This window comes from Cyrtonyx montezumae, unplaced genomic scaffold (assembly GCF_038088225.1).
Source record: "Cyrtonyx montezumae isolate F1298 unplaced genomic scaffold, pur_monq_1.0 scaffold_1, whole genome shotgun sequence".
Taxonomy (NCBI): Eukaryota; Metazoa; Chordata; class Aves; order Galliformes; family Odontophoridae; genus Cyrtonyx; species Cyrtonyx montezumae.
The window spans coordinates 6,818,251-6,838,719 of NW_027071825.1; the positions used below are offsets into that span (position 1 = coordinate 6,818,251).

At 41.2% G+C, this 20,469-nt stretch overlaps 1 protein-coding gene across 1 annotated transcript in view; it reads left to right on the top strand.

Moving 5' to 3' along the window:
- The window catches only part of LOC136050322 (BEN domain-containing protein 5-like), an 842,375-nt gene that overhangs the window by 533,891 nt on the left and 288,015 nt on the right, over positions 1-20,469 (top strand). The window lies entirely within an intron of this gene.

Genomic DNA, 20,469 nt, shown 5'->3' on the forward strand with positions numbered 1-20,469 from the left:
GCTCCCCTGAAACGTTACTTTCATTCTATGACGGATTCATTTTTTGAGCAGTTCTGTCAGAAAGCCTTACCACAGCATAATCTGTTTTTAAGTAATGTCAGATAGATTCTATGTCCACTCACAACGAAGCAGTGAATTTTCAATTTTTCCAACAAGTTGCAGTGGGATTCCCACTGTTCTTTATGTAGGTTGTAATCCTACAAACACGCTCATTTTGCACACGTTTTGGTGGAGTTAGTGCATGTAGGTTACAGAAAAAATCTCTTCAAAAGGAGGGAGACTCCATAACGTTCATTTTACTATAGATAAGGATTTTGCTGTGTTTTACAAAGTGTTTTTCTGAACGGAAATTTTAATTGCTCGTTTTTATAAATATTTGGTCAAAAACACAGGAAGAATGCTTCTTTTTCACTCAGTATCTTGTAGTTAGAGCTAGTGTAATCAAAAGGAAAAAAATCCAAAGTTGTAAAGTCATGGTAATTTATTTTAAAAGGTATGTAAATATATACGTGTATATATAAATATATATGAGCCATTCTTTTTCAGGAACCAAGGCGCCTTTCGTATTTCTGGTTTTGCTACAAAGCTCTTAAGTATGTCCATGTTATTGTTCTTGATACAACATTTGTATTTTCAAGACTTTTTACATTGCTACACTATGGCAAGACTCTGTATAACAGAAAATCTAGTGCTATTTCCCTGTGAGTCTGTAATATAACCACAGATATTTTTGCACAGGTTTAAATTAGAAATAAAAATACATTTCTAACCCTGAAGTTAGTCCTGCGACGCAAAGATAGAAGATGTAATTTGTGGTGTGTCTGAATTACATCTTGCTGTCTGTAACTGAAAGAAAATAGCCTTAATTCTCGTTTTGTGAAGAATGAAACATTTTTGAGAGTAAGATTTGTAGAGATAACTTAGGACCTGTACCAATCAATTTTGAGGATATATTTGTGATCTTAGTTAACTCTCCATTAATTTTGCACACAGGTGTGAATATCTGCCTTTCAGCTGGTCTGTTCTGAGTGTCACCGTTTGGTTCTTTTCCACCATGGAAATCTGCCTCACGTAAATTTGAGACTTGTCATCTCTCCTCATCTTCCTTTCATCCTTCTCATCCTCTCATCCTGCATCAGCACACCCTGATGTTGAACCTGTTGCCGTGTTCTATGTGTGCAGATAACGAGGGGTGATGTGAGGATTCCTTCCAGGGCTGGGATTGAGGGAAGGGGATATAGCAGGCACAGTGTCGGAGGGGAGATAGGGAAATACCGCCTTGTCTGTTTCTGTACACCACGTGTGCTTAAATGTCTTAATTGAGGACATAAATATTTGTTTCTTGCTTTCCAAGATGCAATTTTGTGATTGATTTAAGCCAATCTAAGTATGTCGTGCTGCCAAAAGAGTACTTTCTCTGTCCGTAACTCTGCATTCCAACCTCTTCCCTTAAAGCAGCACAGATCCCACTGATTTCCAAATCTTACTTAATAGGGGCTGGTACCACTAGGACAGAGCTGAGGAGAATTTGTAGCAAGGGGAAGAGTGTCTTTACGGTGGTTAATGCTTAGTCTGAAATTGCTTTTACCAGCCTTGCTTGTCTCCTGTTAATCTCAAAGTGTTCTTAGGTAGTGTTTAATGAAGTGCATAAATGTTTATGCTTCCTAATTCGGGATGCTAAATAGCAAATTAGTGTTTATAATGTCAGTGCATGTATCCTTTTATTAATTAAAGAACAGAATAGAAGAAAGACTTAAACATCAAGCTTCCACTTTTCAAGCAGACTTGTGATTGTACCTTTTTTTTTTTAAGTGTTATTAAGAAAATCTACTAGTTTTGGGGGGAAATGCCCACGATTTCCTCAGTCTTTTATGGCTTTAGTACTAATGTGTTTTCAATGTAACAATTCTAATGAGAAGATCATGCTATGTTTGTTAGAAGATAAGTGTTTGAAACAGCACTTTCTGAAACTTGGGAAAAGCAGATTAGAGTTTAATTAGAGTATGGAGTCTAGCTGCCCCCAAAATGCAGAGATTCTATCTTTAAATCCACCTTTTTGAGCTTTCTTTTTGACAGACTTGTCCTATCAGACGTTGTATATTGGAGAGAATTCCCATGTCGTCTATTGGGAAAGGTGTCTTGGAAGTCTTCATTTATTTCTTTTGGTGTTTCTTTCACCCCAGGTCCAGCAGGCAGTTTTGAGCAGAGTTGTGTTAGGGTAGCACAAAAAGATTTGTTTCCTCACAGGGAATAGTGTTGTGGGGAATAATTCCTTTGGACTGGGCAACTGGCATTTAATGTGAGCACTGGTTTAAGTTAAAGGTACAGGATGTGTTAAAGATAATACGCCCGTTTGTTGTGGTTTAAATAACATTTGTTTCTGCAAATAACTTTTTGCTAATCTTGAGCCAGTTTTGCACTTGCTGTAGTTATAAAGCAGTTTGTGGAGAGCTCTGCAATGGTTAGCAGGTGTGTGTGAATGACATCTTTGTACTTCAGTTTGTCCATTACTTGTCTTTTCCTTCCCCATGAAGCCGTGCAAAGACCTTAGAAACCTTTCCCTGTATGTCTGTTTCCAGTAAGCAAATAAGCTATGGTTGTCATTTGTTCCACCATTACCCAAGTAAAAATATGCATTTTAAGAGGATGTGTTTTTCTGAATTGAAATATATAGGAATGATAAATTAACTGCAAATTTAATGTCACTGTTTTATTCTGCCTTTCTGACAAATCCTGTTCTTGTTGGTACATTAATCCTCTGGGAATTATGCCTGCCTGTACTCAGTTTTGCTTTGTTCATAGGGCATCTGCCAGAAATCTACTAGGAAACATTTCACCACAGCACTGCCTACTAACTTTGTTATTTCATGTGAAACACGACCAAATTGTGACATAACATGAAATAGGATTTCTCCTACCCTGTAATACTTCTGGTTCATCATTATGAGGTTTGTGCTGTGCTGTTACTTCATGCTGTAAATCTGGATTTGTGAGGAAAACACAGATTTAAGAGGAAGTGACTTCTGTGCATGCTGCTTGCTTCTTTTTTCATCAGAATAGAAAGCAAGTATTACTGTTTATGAATGATATGAGTCCTTTGTTGCCACACAGTGCTGCTGCAATTTCTAATTTATGTATTCATGACTTGATCCATTTTAAAAAGCCTCTGGCACTCCTGCAAGGAAGCTAGACTAGAGTTAACAAAAAAGGGTTGATTTTCCATTAATGATTTTATAAGGGAAACAAGCTATTATATTAAAGGAAAGAATCCTCACAGAGATTTTAATACCTTAGTCAAATTGCCTAGCCACTGAATAAAGAAGAAAGCTGGTATTTGTTAAAAAGAGAAGTCATCCTGTCGGGCTGTTTCAGAGGGTCTGTGTTCAGTGATGCTTCACAGAGGTAGAAGCATACGTGTGGGTTGTTTGTTGTTGTTTTTTTTTAATACATCCAGACTACTGTTCTTATTTATTTAGTCATGTCAAATTGCAGCTATCAGCAGAAGGAATTTGAGATTGCACATGGGTAGCTGTTGAGCATGGCTGTCGGATCAGGAACCATCTCCCTGCAGGAGGTGACTTCTGCGTGCCGTACCTTTGATGTCGTATCTGATAGATCACTGCGCTGCGGCTTTGTTAAGTGTAGATTATTGTTCTCTTGGAAGTTTAAAGTAGCAATAAATTGAACTTTATTTGGTTTTAGTGAAATTGTAGAGATAATTCAGCTTCACGCTTCCTGAATTTGTAGACTTTAAAATACTAAAGCTGCGTGCAATTCATTGTTAAAATAATACTATATTGATGCAAAGCCTCAAAGGATTGAGAGTGTTTGGAATTAGGGCAGCTGTATTAGCTGTAGCCTTGCTGTGTGCTAACTGCGTTTGTGTCTCTTGAGAGCCCAAAACTTGGCCGGTTTCTGGAAGGGAAAGCAAAGTTGTGTCATACGGACACAGGAGTGATGCTGGGGATTATTTCAGCATTCCATCATTTGGTATGAGAAAGGCTTTCAGGAAGATATAAAGATGAAATTTCTGCTTCCTCAAAATGAGGTGGTAGTTTTCTTGAAAATATTTGTCGTTAAGTGCATGCCTTTAGTCTTGGATTGATGAAGTCATAACATCAATTGCTTTGACTTTATTGGTGTCATTTTTTTCATCGTAACAGTGTGGGATGGTGAAGTGATTCATAGAACGCCGGGGCAATAAAAATGCTATGAAGTACAATTATTGCATGTTTCATGCTCAGTAGCTAATTTTTAATTTCACCATCTTGGACACTTTTTCATCCCCTCAGGCTTCCTAAATAGGAAATGAGAATCATTTGGACTTGGAAAACAGGAGCAGTAATTCAAAAAGGAATTAATTTACTTGACTGTTCATTTGCTTTACTTTTGCAATTATTTCTGCTGTTGTGTTTGAACAGTAACTTTCTCTGTGTGCATCAGATAGCACTTGTTCAGTCCTGCAGGGAAATAACAGTCCTGCAATTGTGACATCAGTTGTTGATCCAAAAGCTGAAAATACCTCATGTATGACATCAGAAATTCTGTAACAGCAGGGCCAGCACAGGGGTAAAAGCGACAGAGGGAAGAGAAGAAGAAGCTGGGTCTTAAAGGAATATTTTATTCTTTGCTGCCTTTAGCTAGGGAATTTCTACCAAGTAAATAATTTCCTCCCCATTTTGCAGCATAGCAAATGGATGATAAAACCTAAATGGAACTAAACTTCTTGTCAGGATTTACGCCTATTTTTAATGAATTAGGCTTGCCTACTTTAATATGAATTAATATTAATTTAATATGAATTTTTTGTCTTTAGTGATTTGAGATTTCAGAGTCACAGAAAGCACACTGAACACCTAAAAGGATGTTTCATTTACATCAATTTTTGCATTCTATTGCAAAAAGTCCTTTGAAATATAAGATAAAAAAACCTATGCTTTCTGAGCCTTGCATATCCTTTAGAGTTCTCATGAGCTTTCATGCTTATGGGATGGAGAAAGCATTCCAGAAATCCCAGTTTCCTGAGATAGACTGATTATCTGAAGAATTGGCTGGGAACACTCTTTGGTATACTCAGAATGAGCCCACACTGGGATAGCAGTACAGGGAGCGTGCCTTGGTAGGGCCATATCACACTGATGCCAGCCCCTTCCATGTGAGACTCAGAGGAATGAAAGACGTAACATGGGAGTGTTTCATAGTCTCCTTTACAGTTGAATATATCCAAAGAATTCCCAAATGTTTGTAGAAATAATCCTACTAAATTGCAGCATAGTTAAAAAAAGAAATTGTATTTCCAAGTGTTTTCAATTGTTCTTGTATTAACTGAATAGAAGTTTAATGGGACACACCTTTCTTGATGTTTGAGCTATCAGCCCTCCTGTAATTGAAAGCAGTCTACTGGACATCTTGAATCTGTGAACCAGAAGTGCCAAATTCTTCCTTTTCCATACAGAGTCCTCTGCAGGGTTTATGGGATTTTCCTGTAAAGAGTAATTCTCAAAATAAGTAAGCCTGGAGGTGATTGGAGAGAGCATCAGCCTTCAAGTTACTGCTTTGCATTTCTGTTTTCTTTTAAAGTTTCTTTGATTATGAAATGCCAAAAAAAGCCCAAAACTTCTGAATGTAGGATTTCACATTTTTTACTGAACTGTTTGTCAATATGCTTTGGCACTTGCTGGTTTCTTTGCAGTTGCAAGAATGCTTTCATTCTTCCAGGACTAATGCATACTCCTGTAAGTTCTGCATTTCAGTGTATGTTCTGACAGGAATAAGCAATTGAGGACGTAGGAAATTGGGACTAAGCAGAGGTGAAGGCTGTAGCATCTCCTCCATTTTGGAACACGGTGCAAGGAGTTGCCCTCCTTACTAGAATAAGGCAGACAGTTGAGGGGGTGACTGATCTGTAGGTACATAGGGAAGATTATTTATGGCAGCATTGGTAAATATGTACAAATTCCCACTCTGTGACTGTCCTAAATTTAAAACAAAACAGTGATCCCCCTAGCAGCACCCAAATGATGAAAGGGATCCATGGTCAGTGGAACAGGACATCTTGCAGCAGATTGTGATTTTCACCTTCCCACTGAGAATTAATACTTGTGGTTAAGATGAAGTCAACAGCCAAAGAGCAAAACCTCAAGCAGACTGACTGGCATTTAAAATTTCAATCAGTGAGAAGTTTTATTAATTATAAAAGTCCAATCACTCCTGCATGCCATGAATTTAACAAGTAGAGTAATCAGCATTTTCTTTTGCAGCCAGGACTTGTGCTGTGCAGTTACACAGCTGTGTGCATACAGATATAGTGTACCATTACTCTGTATAACTCAATGCTATGTGTAGTGGAAGTGCTAAGTCACTGCCTGAACCAGTGATGGAGCACCTGTGGGAAGGCAAGGCCAGCCCCAGGGGAGCTCAGGTGCATGCAATGTACCTTTGTGACTAGAAGGGGTGGAGCCAGGATCCAGCCCTTCACAGACCTCATTTAAGGGCTGGCAATGGAGGTGGGGGTATCTCACTGGAGATTCCTGTGTACCTGAGGCCTTCTGAAGGTAAGCAGCTTCTTTCCTTTGTTTCTGTGCCCACAGCTGTTGTGTTTGGGCAAGTTCTCACTTGTTTCAGCCTTAGACTGTGCTCCTCTGCTGTCATTGCAGTGTGTTGCAGCGTTATGTCATGTAAATCCACAAGTTGATAGTTTTCTGTTGTTGACCAGTCCTATGTGTTTTCCTGGTTCTCCTTTTCCTCTTTTGTCGCTTCTGTAAGTGGGAGGTGGTCTGAAGCCCACCCCTTAAAGGGAAGGGGCAGAAGTGCCTCACAATCCGTGGTCTGCAAGGACTTGCCGGGGTTCTGAAGTGAAATACCTGCTTGCTGTTTTTGCAGATAAGTTATGCAGTGCTAGAGCCATTCTCTGGGAGGTCTGGTGCTCTTCCTGTTGCTGTAAGGTGTGCTTTTCAGTTCAGGGACAAAACATGGCGGCATTTTCTTGCCATGCTGAATCAGAGCTTGTATGTAGCAAAGACAATTTTGTGTGGAGGCCTTGAAGTGGTGGGATAGAATTTCCTGTAAACGCAGACTTCCAGCAGTATCTGAAATTGTTCCTCAAAATAGAGGTTTCCTGGCTTTTTCCACCCAGCAGGTAGCCACCTCGCTCTTCAACTTCTGCCCTGTTGCTGTGTGTGGGTTTTTTGTTTTTTTTTTTGCTTAATTTCCAGTTCATTGATCTAAATTTGCTTTTCTTAATATACTTTTGACTCAGTATTTCTCCACCTCACACACTTCTCAATAGAACGAGTTTCTTTAGTCTTCCATTGCCCTACGCTTCCGAAGTGGCAGCTCATTTTTGTAAAACATTTCCTCTACTGCTACCCAAATTCATTTTAGTTTTATGGAAGTACTAGCTACAGAAGAGTTGTTGATGTTCTCTTGAATACTGTATTTGGTTTAATTAACGTGTACAATCTCATGCTTTTGGACACGTCAGTTTGTATTAGAATGTCATATACACCAGTTGTAATTTAATTTTGTGGGGCAAATGCAATTTGCCACTGTAGAAGGATGGGGAAAAAAAAGATATTTAATTGGATCTTGATCAACTGATGCTACAATGTAATTCCCTTCTATTTTTTTTAATTGTGTGGCTAAGTATAGCTCTGTCATGACAATGGTGTATTTATCTCTAATATGCTTTTCTCTTTGACTCAATCCTATGTGTGTGCCAACAACGAGACAGAGCACGTTGTTCCCATTTGTACAAGTGTTTATTTGTGTAGCAGAGTGCTCTGCTGAGCCAGGCAGAGGATGACAGTGTGGGACTGGGCTAAAAAAGAGCAACAGGTGATCAGTGTCTAGTGCAATTGGGATAAAATGATAAAACTGGAAAGAAGGAAGGCAGTTTGCAGTCATCTTAGCATCATTTAATTTTATACCGTCTTCAAGAGAGGTGTTTGGAGATCTCTTGTTTGGTGATACATAGAAACTGACAAAGAAAGGTGAGGACTCCTTATTGTTATGCTGTTATATCTTCGTGGAAGGAGAGAAGGGTTTCCTTATGAAGACACATAATAACTTACTGGAGTCATTTCAATCTGGAGCCTTTGACCAAAACTGCATATAAAAATTGGACCTGCCAGGAGAAGAGCTTGCTGTGCCTACTTTGATAAATTAAAGGTTGCTTTAGATAAGACTTGCATGTATTTTGTTTGATTATGTCTGTTAAATAATTAATATTCTCAGTTAACCTCAGAGACAAGTTGAGGAACTGCTAAATTCCTCCACTGAGATGGTTTAATAAAAATTGTTCTTTGCTAGAATTCTGAAGGTCAAAACAGAATTAAATACGTAAACAAAGTATATCAAGGTAAAACAAAAAAAAACCAAAACCTTGTAATTAATCTTTTTTTAAGAGGCCTTTACCTTCCTTTGAGAATTTTGAATATAATCAGACAAGGTTCTTCTAAGTTTCCTTCATCATCTCTAAATATTCTGTTAATTAACCTGGTGATTTATAAATGTTATGACATTGTGTTATTACTTTTTTTTTGTCTGAAAAGGCATCAGAAATCATGTTCCACACACTTTGAAATTTTCTCTTTTAAATGCTTATTGTTAATCGTGTATTTCCTATGGATTTCAAAACAAATGCCACTACCAATTCCAAGCTCACGTGCAGGCTCATTTGCGTTCCATTCACAGCATATGGACAGGATGTTACCAGTTGCTCATTCTATTTGGGGAAGGATTTTAGTGTCTCAATGTCTCTTTGCAATGGCGGGATTCATGATATCCCACCTGATTACCTTCCTAGAGCAACTCAGCTTGTGCAATGCAAAAAGGGTGGAGAAAAGGGCAATGTGGCTCTGCAGAGTCCACCATGGGCTTGTTGCCACAGAGGTGGCAATAACACTGGGATGATTTGCATACTTTTTTGTATTAGGTTGCACCTGGATCTGTAGTACTTATGAGGTGTATTATCTATCCCCACAGTCTGCTCATAGCATTCCAGTCACTCTGTGTATGCTTAATATCAATGCTGATAATGGTCAAATTATTGCAACCTGTGCATCATTAACAGGGCATCTACACTCAAGGGAATTCTTAGTGATATACAGGCTATAGAGTTTGATGTTTGTGCTTTTGGGTGGGTTTCTCTCTAGCCAGTGGTTTGTGAGAGATTCCTTAAGCTTGTTCCTCTGTGCATCTACCTGGTGCTTCCCCCTGCCTCGAACAAAGAATTTCCCTGCAGTTGTTCTATGCTGATGGGACTTGATAAGTTGTGTTTGCTCCCTGGTGTCTAACCTGTAACAAAGGTAAAGAAATACTAACTCAATCCCATCTGTTAATGGAATCATCTGTGGCTGATGGGATTTTTTCCCCTCTTTCAGAATCTTCCCATATGTTTTGTGTATCTTGGCTATTGTAGCAGTTCTGCAAAAGCTGGGGGGACCTTCTGTTACTGGCTAACAGACTCATCTGGTTTGAGTCACAAACTTCAAACTAGTGGGGCTGTTTTAGCACAAGGTTGTCCTGCTGACCAGTATTGCCTATGCTCTGCATATGAGAGTTGTCTGTACTGTCAGGAGCCCCAGTTGGAGTTACTGGAAGAATCATATTCAGTCTGAAAAGCACAATTAAAGGACTACATACCTGTTATTGCAGAGTTTTCTCTTTGTTAAATACTTGAGCAGTATTTCAGTAACCAGTGACATCTTTTGTGAGTTTCTCTGGTAACTCATTACATCTGAAAGCCTTTATAACAAGTCATCCTTTCTTGTCAGACACATGGAAGATGAATAGATGATTCTTGCCTGCAATTTCCTATCTCGAGGGAAGTGATGCTTAGCTGCATCACTGCTTTTAATTGCCTCCAGGCTCCTGCAGGACTCCGTCTGTCCCCTCTGGCATGACCTACATCCTTGCAGAACTGCAAATCCCTCAGTACTGGTTAGTGGAGTTTGAGCTCAGGACTGAAAGTCCTGTTCTTGTTAATCCCTAGCTGTCTCACAAGGCAGCAAGCATGTGCCACTCTCTTTCTTATGTCCTTAGACTCATCTGGAGGTCTTTTGCCTGTAGAAAAAATGATGATAGACAATGTGAGTGCTGTCTTTGTGTTATGGATACTGGATGTGTTACTATGCTGAAAGACAGAGAAGGATGTATTTGTTTAGAGTACAAGTACTTTATCAAATCAGAGATCTGTACATCATAATATATATTTATTTTTCCCTTGTGAGAGAGAATAGTGAAGTAATGATTCCAGCTGTAGCCTGGATTGCATTGCTTTGGATCAAATCAAAGACAAGTGTATGACTGTATCAGATTATTCAACTTAATTTGGAAGGGCTCACCTAATAGAGGAATAAGATGATGACATCTAGGGTGAATTAGTGTAAACATTAGTCTGCTATGGAAAGACAATATTTATAAAATATAGGATCAACTTGTTCATTTTGGCACTGGGAAGTACAGCAAGCATTCCTTTCCAAGAATGTCTGTTCTACCATAACTTCTTGCTGTGAAACTGTTTGGCTGCACTAGAATAGGTTATGCCAAAGTCTAGAGAACTGCAGATGCCAAAGTTTTATTGAATTTGAGGTAGTAGTTCTTTAGCACTGAATGTGTACAGACCTGTTGTTGGATTTTGTCATGCAAGGCTGAAGTGACCCATCCCATGTGGTTGAAGCTCCAGTGTTACATAGCTGCATCGGTCTTGTGTTGCTTTCTACATTTAATGGTAGATCAGCCTAGAACATCATTCTTCAGGACTTGATTCTTACTCCTCCCTTCCAGTTTCATTTTGTTCATGAGGAAATGTGGTTGTCTAGTCTTAGTGAGATTTTGTGTATTATGTTTCAATTCTTTTTTGTCTCTGGAGAGATGACAGGTCGTATATACTTTACCCCTTTCCTAGGCTGAACTGCTTTTTACATTTCACTTGGAAGATATGCTCACTGACTCACCTGCTTATCTCAACCTCTTCTGTACTTTTCAGATCTTACTTAATCAGTGGTGCTTTGTGCTGAGTTTTATCTGGAGTGGTAACAGTACCTTATGCAGTGATGCTATCTCTTGAGAAATACCTTTCTCAAGAAATATCTTCTGCTCTTTTCATGGCTGTGTCATGCTGAGGACTCATAATTTAGCAGTAATCAATGACTTTGCTGAGATTGTTATCTCTTCTCTGGGTTCTTGCTGTATAACAGGCTTTCTATCAATCTGTAGGAACTTGTATTTAGGTTGTCAAACTTAATCTCCACTCCATTACTCCATTCTTGAAAGTCACGTTTTCTTCCCATCTGATATTCCTCTGCTCCTGCATCATACTGATGTTAGCCTCCAGCATGGTGCCACTAGTAGATGTTCCTAGCACACTTCCCATTCCTCATGCTGAGGGTATATTCTTAAACAGTGCTTATATCAAAACTGCCTGTGCTTTAATGTAGACTTATCTACTCTAAAACCATTTGTAGGGATTTGTCGGAGCCTCAGTCTTTTCCAGTGGGTCAGGTATTCTTCTGAGTGATAAATGAGTGAGAACTCTTGGAAACAGGGACCTGGTTACTTGCTCAGTGTCATGCCTTATGTCATAAATTAGCACTGAAGACATAATCCTGTGTTCCTTGTTCTAAAACTTAAACAACGCTGTATGCCTTTTAGCAGGAGATTATTCTAAGGCTTTTAGAAAATGTGGTATATGTCAATGCGATCTTGAGGCTGAGATCTGGAAAGCTATCAGGAAGATTAATTTAATGGGACCTGTGTTTCGTGCCCTCTCTTGGACAGCTTTGCAAACTGAAGCCTGGATGCTTTGGCCACCAATACTTCGATGGGTATACTCCTGTGGGGTGCCATGTGTTTTAGTTAGTAAGGTACTGTTATAGAAACAGCAGCAAACCTTAATATGTTATTATATATATTTACTCCTACATAGTGATAGGACAAGGGGGAATGGTTTTAAACTAAGACAGAGGCGATTTAGGTTAGATGTTAGGAGGAAGTTTTTCATTCAGAGGGTGGTGACACACTGGAGCAGGTTGCCCAGAGAGATTGTGGAGGCATTCAAAGCAGGGCTGGATGTGGCTCTGGGCAGTCTGGTTTAGTGGCTGGCAACCCTGCCCACAGCAGGGGGATTGAAACTAGTTGTTCTTCGAGGTCCTTTTCAACACAGGTCATTCTATGATTCTGTGATGTACTTCAGGCTAATAGGTCAGGTGAGCTGATAGCACCTAATATCACATTTGTATTTACTCTTTCAGTAATACTTATCTTGAAGACTTTAGGCAAGATTAACTTGAAACTTGCTGACTCTTGAGCTGTACGTGTGATATGGGGGGGGGGGGGGAAAACAGGTATCCACATTTCTTCCTTATGTTCCAAATTCTATTTGTTGGTGTGGTGTTTATTGCAGAAATTAATCTCAAAGTGCGCAGTGATTGCAAGCTGAAGAAATAATGCAGATTGAGGTCTCCCAAGGAGCCCAGCTACAGAGAGCGCATCCATGGAAAAAATAAATACTGAGCTTTGCATCTGGCTGCTCAATGTGGCACCTCCCTTCTAGTTTAGATTAGCGTTGTTTATTCTGCTGCATCAGCACCACCTTGGTGTGCTTTGTTTTTCAGAACAGAAAACATATTTGCTTCCACGTAAGTTGCCATTTCAGGGTTTGCAAACAGCTTTTACCAGTCTGTCCCATAAAGCCAACCTCCTGACTCTGAGCCAGACCTAGAGGAGGAGAACACATGCTGACTGCAAAGTTTGTCACATCCAAAAAACAATAAATTACGCAAATTACCCTTTAGGTTTATTTTGGGTACGTAGTAAGTCTATCCCAGCGGTGCAGAAAGGTGGAGTACAGTGTTTATCCCTACACAAGATAATTTTCTGGTGTTGAAGGTTGAAATTTGCAATTAAATTGCTGCAGCTTACAAATTATAGCTTTGTGCAACTGCTTGTGTATGAGAGCTTTTTGTCTACAGTAAATGTAAGCTTCAGCCTCTTGCCTGCAAGCTGAGAAAAGTCAAGCTGCTTCAGGGTTTGCTGTGAAGCTGTGCACGTGAAGGGTTACTGCAGTTTCTGAGATGCTATGAGAACAGGAGCTGGCATTCTGCTGGGGGTGGGATGGGTGCTTGTGGTTTATCAGCACCCCATGGGTGTGGAACAGAAATTGAGTATATAAAGAACTCTAATTCCTGCAATTGCATTTGGGACTCCAGTGATCCCAAGTGAGTTTTGAAGAGTGGTGATGCCCTGGGGCAGGCTGCAAGGGGAAGAGGTGGGGTCACCATCCCCAGAGGTGTCCCAGAACTGTGGAGATGTGGCACTGATGAGGGACATGGTCAGTGGGCATGGTGGGATGGGGTTGGACTGGGTTATTTTAGATGTATTTTCCAACCTCAATGATTCTGTGAATTTCCTGTTTTACCCAGACAGCATGTTGCTTCACAAAGTTGTAATAATTTGCATCTGAGATGGTTTCTACCTGGCTTTCACAGGGCTAGGAGCCCATGTCAAGCCACCAGTGTTAGGCCTGTTTACCTCCTTCTGCCAGGGCCTGTGCTTTTAGGTGTGTGTCCCCAGGGGCTGCAGCAACAAAAATCTAATTAAAGCTGCGTGATTCTGATTCCAGAAGTGCAATCTGCCTCTAACACCACAATCTGAAGGCCTTGTTACATTCCCTACTCCTTGCACCTGCTAAAGAGGGAGATTTCTCAATGAGTTCCAGACTCAAACTGCAGATAAAAGGGTTTTCTGCTTTTAAGGGGCGTGTGGCCATGACCAAGTTGCTTGAGCTCAGAACAGATTCACCAAGTCTAAGGTGGTCTCTTGGGGAGAAGTTCCCTTTGGGATATTTCCTTGTATGGTGTGTTTATATTGCTGTGCATTGTGAAGAGGATTTCTTAGGAACAGCTTTTAATCTTCTCTGATGTGGAGTGCAAACACAGTTTTGACATCAATCATGCTAACGACACATTTGTACATGGAATAACAGTCACCTTTTAAATAAAGGTGGGAATCACAAATACACACTGACAGAAAAATATATTTAAACAGTTTCAGGTTTGTGCTGTAATAAGCAAAGCTGCCATTGTATTCCAGAGAGCTGTGTGCTTTAAATGCCTCAAAGAAAAAAAAAAAGCAAATTCTGAAGTGATTCACAGTAATAGAACAGAAAGTGTTTACATATCTCAAAACATTCCGCACAATAATCGTCCCATCTTTTAAAATTTAATTTCAGCAAATTTGAATCCAAATGAGATGAAGTCTGAAACATAAGCTTTCATGGTAAGGTACAATTCAGCAAGTAATCTTTTGCAGGTGGCTGTTATTCGTTTATTATTTGTATTTCCATATTGCTTAGCAACCCCGGTGCCGGACCAGGACCCGGGTGCTGTGAGCACTCTGCTCATGCTGATGGAGTGGATGGTTGCTGCCTTGTACAGAAGCCAAGAGTAAACGGGTGATTTCTCATCTGCTTCCCTCTGAATGAGGAAAAATGAAGGCTGGCTGGAACTCGGTTACGTGGTTATCAGTGTAGCTCTTGCAATAACCAAATCAATGCTAATATCTGCAGGCCTCTCAAGCGTGCGGGCACAAATGGAGGTAGTTGATCAGACTTTGTTTGCTGATGGCTCCAGTGGGGAATGCAGAGGGGGGTGCAGGCGGGGTTGCTTTCCTCTGAATAGCCACTTGCTGACGCAGTTGCTCATGCAAGCAAATAACTGTTCCTGCTTTGCGTGACCCTGCAGTTAAAGATGAGCAGCCCGCGCCACAATGCCAAATACTCACTAACAACCTCTCTGCAAGTATATCCTTCAGATGCTACATACGTTTGCTTGACATGTTATATAAGTCAACACTTGCAAATACGTATGTAAGTCCTCATTTAACCTCTTAAGTAGAGATGACCTGGTTCATGAAGGGAAGCAGGGCTGGGAGACAGCTGTTGTACCTTTGTTTGAGAGCTAAGTTGGAAAAATGAGAGAGACTCTCAGTCTCAATGTTCTTCCACCAGCCAATTACAAAAAAGACAGAGATCTCCCTACGAAGATGATAAAGGTTGTGAAACACCTCTCTTATGAGGAAAGGCTGAGAGCTCTGGGTCTGTTCAGTGTTGAAAAAAGAAAACACTGATGGGATCTGATCCGTATCTATGAATATCTAAGGAGTGGGAGGCAAAGGGGAGAGGCCAGACTCTTAGCAGTGTGTGGTAATGGGATGAGGGGTAATGGTCACAAAATGATGCATAGCAAGCTCTGCACAAATGTGCATAAGAACTTCTTCACAGTAAGGGTGATGAAGCACTGGCTGCCCAGGGAGGTGGTAGAGTCTCCTTCTCTGGGGATTTTCAAGACCCACCTGGATACGTACCTGTGCAACATGGTCTAGGGAGCCTGCTGGCAAGAGGATTGGATTAGATGATCTCTAGAGGTCCCTTCCAACCCCTACAGTTCTGTGATTGTGTGAAATTCCAGGTGAAATATAGCTTGGGCACAACTGTGCTGAAGGACTTCAGGGGAGGCTGCTGCTGTGGAGTGACAAGGAGAGATTTAATATCAGTAGCTTCTGCTCACCAGTCATGTTTGAGCCTTGCAACAGCTGGATTCAGAGCCTTGCTGCACGCGGGGTGCACTGCTCTTAGGTTTGCATGGTGGTTTTAGGAGTTTCTGTAATACCATGAGCAAGGATAGGTGGCAAACAATACCTGCGTCCCTGAGCTGACGGAGTTCAAGGAATGCTTGGACAGCATTCTGAGATGTAGATGTAGGGTTTGGATTTTGGGTGGTCCTATGCGGAACCAGGAGTTGGACTCCAAGAACTCTGTGGGTCCTTCCAAATCTTTCTATGATTCTAATATTCAGATGCCATGCAGGATTATGGTGGGGAACCTCAAGATACACAGTTCTGTAAGTCAGTGGTTTGCATGCAGTGGCTTATTTTAATAGCAGGCTCTTATTTGTGGGGTTGTGCCAAGGAACCATATAAAATGCCTTTGTATCAAGAGGTTAAAAATTGACTTATGTTAATTCTGGATTCTAACCAAAGTTACACAGCTGTTTTGCTGCAAGTGAGAGCTAACAGTCCAAAAAGGACACACTGTTAACACGTTGCTCTCTGGAGAGACAGCAGTCAGCAAACCCTAGTGAGGTGGGTTTGACTGCAGCAAACGGCTGGATGGAGGGTGGCCCCCATATGGTGGGCAGGTGTTGATGTTAGAGTAACCTTCCTGCATCATTATGGTGGGGTCCTGGAGCTCAGAGTGCTGAAGGACGCTGTGAGTTTTCCTTTCTGGAAGTGATGTCGCTAAATGAACCTGTGGATGATAAATACCTGATGCAGAATTCCAGTTTGTTGGGGGTGAAGGGGTTATAATTGCAGGTAGTGCTGAGAGGTGGCTTTGGCCTTTGGTGCTTGGTTCAAAGCTGAGCTCTACAAACTGCATTACTTGGATTTGATATCTGGGAGGCACATCTTGATGAGCTGTGGTAGCTACAGTCAGAGGAGAGTCCTATCCGTGACTGGGACCCTGCTGTGCTGGGTGCTGACACAATATATTGTTAAGAGCTGCTGCGCAGATTTTGTGATCTGCATGTCATATATAGCACTAGGGACAGACAGAGGGAGTTCCTCTGCCAGGAAGCAGTTAGACAGTGTTGTGTCACCATCAAAGGGATCAGCAGCTGTTTCAGTACTCCCACAGCCAAACCACTGTCAGAGTTTCTGGAGGTTTCTTGAGAGTTTTGAAAGCTTTGAGAGCAAAGACTCAACCCCAGTGTTTGATGCTGCAGGGAAGGGCAAACCAAACCACTGTACTACGGTACGCTGAACTCCAGCGAACTCTTCCTTCTCACCCTGCTGTTTGTCTGCTAGGCCCAGGGCTAGAACAGCTCTGTGGCATTTCACCTCCTGGCCTACAGCCCATTGCCATGCCAGGGAAGCAGTGTGTAACCCTGCATGAATGTGCCTTGTTGCAAACGACTTGAGAAGGAGCCATTGTGAGTCTGTGTCTGCCAGAGGGGACCTCCTTCCCCAAATGAAACAGCAACACCCTGCATCTTTAAAGAAAAAAAAAAGGCTGATATAAGAAAACAAATACTTTTCTATAGCTGTGGAGTATGTCCTCCCGTAAGTCCCCGTGTAGTTATGACTTTTTGAGCTGACTGGCTCTTGCATGTGTGTATCTTGTGTTTCTGGGATATTTGCTGCTCTGAGCTCAGCAGTGAATCATAGAGTCATAGAATCACTGAAGTTGGAAAAGGCCTTCAAGATCCATCCCCAACCCACCCATCATACTGCTGACCATATCCCACACTGTCGCATCTCCGTGGCTTCTGAACACCCCTGGGGACAGTGGCCCCGCCACCTCCCTGTGCAGCCTGTGCCAGTACACATGCAACCCATTGTGCATCTGTCATAATGTGCCCCCGGCTCTCTGTTTCATAGCCAGAGCCTGTGTGGAAGTGCATTTATATTAGAGGAAGACAACAGTTAACTTAAGTGTAGAAATACTGGATATGCTGTCACTGGAATTTTTTCCAGTGGTACAGTGTGGATTGAACTCTGGATACAGGGACAAACTGTGTGCAGCAGATACAGAAAGTGTTCTTCCTTGGTAAATAAACTGCAGAAAGTCATCTCTGTGATGTGTTTATGTCCTCTGCGTGAGATAGGCATCTGCTCACGTAACCCTTGGTGCTAATCAGAAGGTCTGAATCTGCTTATCAGCTCTGTTCTCACGATGCCTGCCTGCCATCCTGCTTTGACTCCTCTTTTCACCTCTGCCATCTGGGCTGGGGTGCTTTGACAGAAGTGAGGTGAAGCTTAAAGCTATGCAAGGCACTTGCCTTGCTCAGTGCTGCAAAGATGGAGTGTTTTGTCTGAGTTTGCTGCCGCAGCCCTGGTTTCAGAGCACTGTGCACTCTCCTGCTGGGTTCTGTCCCCCGAGGACAGGTATTCTCAAGGTTTGACACGCACACGTTGTGTATGCTGGGTGACTTGGTGAGAGGGTGCCATGTAATCTAAGGGCTGTGACTGCAAGTTATAAATTTGCTAATTAGCACCTAGCTTTGTCTTCTGGTTAAGTGAGGAAATCCCAGAACCTTTCTGCCTGGAACTGCCCCTTATAATAGGGATACTAATCTTTATGAACCTGATGGGTATGCTGTGCCAATTCAGTAGTTAAGATTTTCAAAGCACTTTGAAGATGAAAAATGCTGAGTATTATTGGCCTTTTATCTAAAAAGACATTTTAAAACATGAAGCTGGGGAAAGATCTGCATAAATTAATGCATGTGTTGATTACGCTCTATCTTTCCTTTTCATCTGAATGCGTTAAGTAGCGAGAGAACTGTACGAATTTGTATCTTTCCTTTTCATCTGAATTTATTAAACAGTAAAAGGACTCTGTGAATTAGTAATCTAATTTGAACATCAAACCAAAGGCAAAATTCTTTCTAATCCGTCTTGCAGATCTCTCCTCAGCAGTAGAGATCTCCTGCATATCTCAGGTTGAAGAAGGATATTTCAGGCTCAGGTTTTGATATTTTCTGGATTGATGAGACTTCAATAAGGAATTATTTTTCCAAATCAACCTCATGAGTCAGTAACAACTCAACTTTTTAGTCAAAAAATAGGAGCATCAATCAAAACCAAATTGCTAACAGAAGTCAGTAATGTTGAACCAGGAAGTTTTCACTGATTTCAGGAGGGAGTTCTGCTTTATAAATTCCTTTGGCATTCTCATCGTTTGACAGAATTACATTAGTTCAACCATGTGAACTTTTTTTCGCTTAGTGAATGTGTGTGTCACTAGACAACTTTTTTTGTGCTTTCACATTTGTGAAATGTTATTAATTCTTAAATCACGGTGTGATTTGTGTTTTGGCTTCTGAATGTGAGATTTAGAGAGAGACATCATTAGTTTTGACAGAGAGGATATAGCACAAAACGTAGTGAAGAGCTCTGTCCTGGTTCATGAGCTGAGAAGTGTTGCAGGTTGGATATCAGGAAAAATTTCTTATCCAAAAGGGCAGTGATGCACGGGCACAGGTTGCACAGGGAGTTGGTGGGGTCACTGTCTCTGGAGGTGTTGTGAATTGTGAAGATGTGGCACTGAGGGACGTGGTCAGTGGGTATGGTGGGGTGGGTTGGGCTTGGACTGTATGATCTTAGTGGTCTTCTCCAATCTTAATGATTCTATGAGAACTTTGTGGGTTTTTTTTTCTCCTTCTAGTTTCAAATATCTAAGAGGCAGGGGTAAGGTTATAGGTATGTGGTGAGAGTCTTTGAAGAGTTTCACAATTTCTCCAGACAGCAAACTATATGAGGAAAAAACGTACGTGGTTTTGTTGTTTTTATTTTGTAGTGTTGCTGAGTTGTTACAATTTGAAAATAAAAGCTATTTCTTGTGGTAGCAAAATGCTCATTTATTAAACACCGTTATTCACACTTCACTGTCACCAGTTTCCCCAGTGCCAGGAAATGTGGCTGCTGAAATGGTGTCTGTGATGGTCGCCTGGGTTAAGAGTCTGCAATGAGCAGCCAGAACACCATCCTAGGCTCCTCACCCTCAGCTCCCTGCACCTGGACCTTGAGATGAAAATAAATACCCTAATACCTTGTTGGCAATATGATATTGCTCTGGCACCAAGGCTCAGAAGAGATATTTGTATACCTTCGCTGCGCTGTGAGGTTCCTTTTTCTGTTTTAAACTAATTTTGCACTACGGTGAGATGTAATGGATGAAATGTTACCTCTGTGCTGCAGAGGAAAAGTTAAATTGCATTTTTTTCCACAGGAATTAAAGAACTCTGGTAGCCACTGGAGTAGCTCTAAAGCTCATCTACCAGTCAATTTGGTGTTTCAGCAATTAAAGAGGTCAAGCACAAAAATATCGTGTACCTGGAGCTTTGCCAGCCTCTTTTCCCATCTCTTATCATGCTTGTCCATTTGGGATTCTTCCACAGGCTTTGTTATATTCCTCATGTAGATTAATGGTCTGCAACTATTAACAACAAACTTTGATGCTACAGAGTGGGAATTGCCTGAATAAACAATTTCACAAGTAAATGGAGTCAGCTCTGAAAAAAGAGAGCTCCAAACTTCTTTTAATTTACAGAGGTCAAAAAGTAAATGGGATTGTTGCTTAGGGAGGGAACTTGAGGAGAAGATGCAGCATTCACTCCAACAGAAGGACAGAGGGTGAAAAACTTGATTGACTTCTGGAGTTTTGAGTTTAATTGGCTCTGTTCCTATCCTGGTAGGTATAGTTACACTTTTTGCCTCCTGTCACTGGATGAGGAGAGGTCAGTGTGAATCCTTCAGGGGACAAACAGGAGACAGTTAGCTCCAGAAAAGAGAGGACAAACAGCAGGGTGGGGAATGGGAGAGGAGTGGGTCTGAGGCACTTGTTTCTGCTTGAGTTTCCTGAGTATCTTTTCCCCCAGATGCCCCGCAGCTGGTTCTGAGTAGGAG